The 5,204-nt window shown below is 33.0% G+C and overlaps 1 protein-coding gene across 1 annotated transcript in view; it reads right to left on the bottom strand.

Annotated features, from left to right (window-relative positions):
* CERS3 (ceramide synthase 3) overlaps positions 1 to 5,204 on the bottom strand; it is a 141,776-nt gene that overhangs the window by 24,911 nt on the left and 111,661 nt on the right. The gene's annotated exons all lie outside the window — the stretch shown is intronic.

The raw sequence follows: 5,204 nt of genomic DNA, 5'->3' as shown, positions 1-5,204 counted from the left end.
CTAGACAAAAGAAACAATGGGCTGTGAGTGACAACCTTCCAGAAAGACTCTTGAGTGAATAAGCAAACAAATGGGCCCAGTTTAGAGATATGGCTCCCTTCAGAGAAAACACAATATTCAAACAACCAAACATTCACCAACATAGAACATATCATGGATCATAAAATAAACCTTAACAAACTTAAAGAATCAAAATTATGCAAAGTATGTTTCATGTCCTAATGGAATTAAGCTAGAAATTAATATAAAAAATAATGGGAAAATTTCAGAACACTTGGAAATTAAACAACACCCTTATAAATAATCAGTGGATCAAAAGAGTAAGTCTCAAAGGATATTAGAAAACATTTTGAATTAAGATAAAAACACAACATATCAAATTTTCTTCAGTGTAGTTAAAAAGGTGCTTAAAAGGAAATGTATACCATTAAATGTTTATATTAGAAAAGAAGAAAAGTCTGTAATAATATGAGCTTCCAACTTACGAAACTAGGAAAAAGAAGAAAAGAAAGAAAAGCAAAATAAGCCCAAAATGAGCAAAAGGAAGGAAATAACAGAAATGAGAAATTAATGAAATTGAAAACAGAGGTAACCTGAGTAGTCTTAAAACTATGAAAAAAATTAAATATGTAGTTTAAAATCTTCTGAAAAAGAATATCAGGCACAAATGGTTTCACTGGCAAATTCCATGAAATGTATAAAGAAGAAATAACACCAAATCTCCACAATCTCTTCCAGAAAAAAGAAGAGGGATCACATCCCAATTTATTTTATGAGGCCAGAATTACCCTGATACCAAAACCAGACAGACAGTATAAGAAAATACAGCTACAGACCAATATCTTTAATGAACATAGACATTAAAATCCTTAATAAAATATTCCAAATCAAAACCAGCAATGTATAAAAAAATATATACTATGATAAAGTGGGGTTTGTCCCAGTAGTGCAAAGCTGGTTCAATATTTGGAAATCAATGAATGTAATCCATCATATTAATAATCTAAAGAAGGGAAAAAATGATTATATCAATTGATGCAGAAAAATCATATGACAAAATTCAACATCCATTCATGATAAAATAAAATTTAAAAACTTCTCTGCAAAGAAGGAATAGAAGCTAACATCATACTTAATGGTGAATAACTGAATGCTTTCCCCCTAAGATTAGGAATAAGGCAAGGATGTCCACTTTCACCATTGCTATTCACATTGTATTGGAAATCCTAGTCAATGAAATAAGGCAAGAAAAAGAAATAAAAGTCATACAAATTGGGAAGAAAGAAATAAAAGTGTCTCTATTATTTATGTACAAAATCCCAAAGAATCAACCAAAAAACTCCTAGAATTAATATACGAGTTTAGCACTAAGGCTGCAGGATAAAAGGTCAACACATAAAATCTCTCTCTCTCTCTCTTTGTCTCTGTCTCTCTGTCTCTTTCTTTCTCTCTCTGTCTCTGTCTCTTTCTCTCTCTCTCTCTCTCTCACACACACATACACACACACACACACACACACACACAATCTTGATTTCTAGACACTAATGTAGTAGGCTAAAAAATGTCCTCAAAAATATTAGGTCCTAATCCTGGAATCTGTGAATGTTACCTTACATGGTAAAGTTTTTTGCAGATATGATTAAATTAAGGATTTTGAGATGAGAGATTATCACAGATTATCCAGGTGGACACTAAATGCCATCACACATGTCTTTATAAGAGAGGCAGAGGGGATTCAACACAGAGGAAAGGCAATATGAAGACAGAGGTAGAGATTGAAGTGATGTAGCTACAAGCCAAGGAACGCTGGCAGCCACCAGAAGTTGGAAGAGGCAAAGAACAGATTCCCTGCTGTGTGTGAAGGGAACACAGATCTGCCACACTTTGATTTCTTCTCAAAACTGATTATAGACTTCTGACCTCCAGAACTGTAAGAGAGTAAATTTCTGTTTTTTTAAGCCACCAAGTTTGTAGTAATTTGTTATGGCAGCCATAGTAAACTAACATGACTAGCAATGTCCAACTAAAACAGAAATTTAAAAGTCAGTAACATTTACAATAGTTTCAAAAAATAAAACACTTAGGTACAAATGTAACAAAGCATGTATAGGATCTGCATGTAAAACCTACAAAACTCTGAAGAAAGAAATCAAAGATCTAAATAACTAAAGAGACATACTATGTTCATGGCTTGGAAGTTTCAATACAGTAAAAATGTTAATTATCCCCATACTGATCTACAGATTCCATCTAATACCAATTAAAATCTTAGCAAGATTTCTTATAGATATAGACAAGCTGATTCTAAAATTTATATGGAGAGGCAAAGGAACTAGAATAGCTAAAGCAATTATGAAAAAGAAGAATAAAATTGGAAAATTCGAACTACCCAATTTTAAGACTTTACTATAAAGTTATAGTAATCAAGACTGGATGGTATTAGCAAAGGGGTAAACAAATAGATCAATGGAACAGAATAGAGAATCTAGAAATACACCCACACAAATACTGCCAATTGAGTTTTGACAAAGGTGCAAAAGCAATTTAATGGAGAAAGGATAGTCTTTTCAACAAATGGTGCTGGAGCAAGGAGAAATCCATAGGCAAAAAAGTAAATTTTAACCTTACACATATGTTAACACAAAATGAACTGTAGATCTAAATGTAAAATATAAAACTATAAAACTTTTAGAAGAAAACCTACGACCTCGGGTTGAGTAACGAGTTCTTAGACATGACACAAAAAGCATACTCCATAAAAAAATGATAAACTGTACTGCATCAAAATTAAAAACTTTTGCTCTATGAAAGATACTATTTAGAGAATACAAAGACAGGTTGCAAACTGGGAGATAGTAATTACAAATCCCATATCTAACTTGTATGGATAATAAAGAATTCTCAAAACTCAACAATAAGAAAAAACATTAAAAAAATGGGAAAATATATAAAAATACACACTTCTAGGAGGATATAGGATGTCAAATAAACATATGAAAAGATGTTCAACATCATTAGCCATTAGGAAAATGCAAATTAAAATCATGATTAGATAAAACTATCATAAGAATAGCTAAAATTAAAAATCCTGAGAATACCAAGGATGCAGAGTAACTGCAAGGAATTCTTATACATTGCTGATGGAAATGCAAAATGGTATAGACACTTTGGAAACAGTTTTTACTTATAAAGGCAAACATACATATACTGTATGTCTCAGCATTCCTACCCCTGAGTATCTACCCTAGAGAAATGAACATTTATATTCACACAAAAACAAATGTTTATAAAAGCTCTATTCATAATTGCCCAAAATTGTAAGCAACCCAAATGTTCTTCAACAAGTAAATGAATGGTACGTCCATACAATGGAATACTACTTACCAATAAATAGGTACAAACTACTGACATTTATAAGAAGTTGGATGAATCTCAAAAGCATTATGTTAAGTGAAAAAAGTTTGTTTCAAAAGGTTACCTACCCTTCCAACAAACAGAAGTCCAAGACCAGACGGCTTCACAGGTGAATTCTATCAAACATTTAGAGAAGATCTAACACCCATCCCTCTCAAACTATTCCAAAAAATTGCAGAAGAAGGAACACTCCCAGACTCATACTATGAGGCCACCATCACCCGGATACGAAAACCAGACAAAGATATCACAAAAAAAGAAAATTACAGACCAATATCACTGATGAATATAGATGCAAAATTCCTCAACAAAATACTAGCAAACAGAATCCAACAACATATTAAAAGGATCATACACCATGATCAAGTGGGATTTATCCCAGGGATGCAAGGAATCTTCAATATATGCAGATCAATCAATGTGATACACCATATTAACAAATTGAAGAATAAAAACCATATGATCATCTCAATAGATGCAGAAAAAGCTTTTGACAAAATCCAACACCCATTTATAATAAAAACTCTCCAGAAAGTGGGCATAGAGGGAACCTACCTCAACATAATAAAGGCCATATATGACAAACCCACAGCAAACATCATTCTCAATGGTGAAAAACTGAAAGCATTTCCTCTAAGATCAGGAACAAAACAAGGATGTCCGCTCTCACCACTATTATTCAACATAGTATTGGAAGTCCTAGCCATGGCAATCAGAGAAGAAAAAGAAATAAAAGGAATATAAATTGGAAAAGAAGAAGTAAAACTGTCACGTTTACAGATGACATGATACTCTACATAGAAAATCCTAAAGATGCCACCAGAAAACTACTAGAGCTAATCAATGAATTTGGTAAAGTTGCAGGATACAAAATTAATGCACAGAAATCTCTTGCATTCCTATACACTAAGAACGAAAGGTAAGAAAGAGAAATTAAGGAAACAATCCCATTCACCATTGCAACAAAAAGAATAAAATACCTAGGAATAAACCTACTTAAGGAGGTAAAAGACCTGTACTCAGAAAACTATAAGACACTGATGAAATAAATCAAAGATGACACAAACTGATGGAGAGATATACCATGTTCTTGGATTGGAAGAATCAATATTGTGAAAATGACTATACTACCCAAAGCAATCTACAGATTCAGTGCAATCCCTATCAAATTACCAGTGACATTTTTCACAGAACTAGAACAAAAAAATCTTAAAAATCTGTATGGAGACACAAAAGACCCTGAATAGCCAAAGCAATCTTGAGAAAAAAAAAAAAAATGGGGCTGGAGGAATCAGGCTCCCTGACTTCAGACTGTACTACAGGGCTACAGTAATCAAGACAGTATGATACTGGCACAAAAACAGAAATATACATCAATGGAACAGGATAGACAGCCCAGAGATAAACCCATGCACCTATGATCAACTAATCTATGACAAAGGAGGCAAGGATATACAATGGAGAAAAGACAGTCTCTTCAATAAGTGGTGCTGGGCAAACTGGACAGCTACACGTAAAAGACTGAAATTAGAATACTCCCTAACACCATACACAAAAATAAACTCCAAATGGATTAAAGACCTAAATGTAAGACCAGACACTATAAAACTCTTAGAGGAAAACATAGGAAGAACACTCTATGACATAAATCAGAGCAAGATCTTTTTTGACCCATCTTGTAGAGTAATAGAAATAAAAACAAAAATAAACAAATGGGACCTAAGGAAACTTAAAAGCTTTTGCACAGCAAAGGAAACCATAAACAAGATGAAGACAACCCTCAGAATGGG

The sequence above is a fragment of the Balaenoptera borealis genome (genome assembly GCF_965194805.1).
Source record: "Balaenoptera borealis genome assembly, chromosome: 3".
Classification (NCBI taxonomy): Eukaryota; Metazoa; Chordata; class Mammalia; order Artiodactyla; family Balaenopteridae; genus Balaenoptera; species Balaenoptera borealis.
The sequence above is the reverse complement of the archived record's forward strand: the minus strand, read 5'-3'. Positions and strand labels throughout refer to the sequence as shown.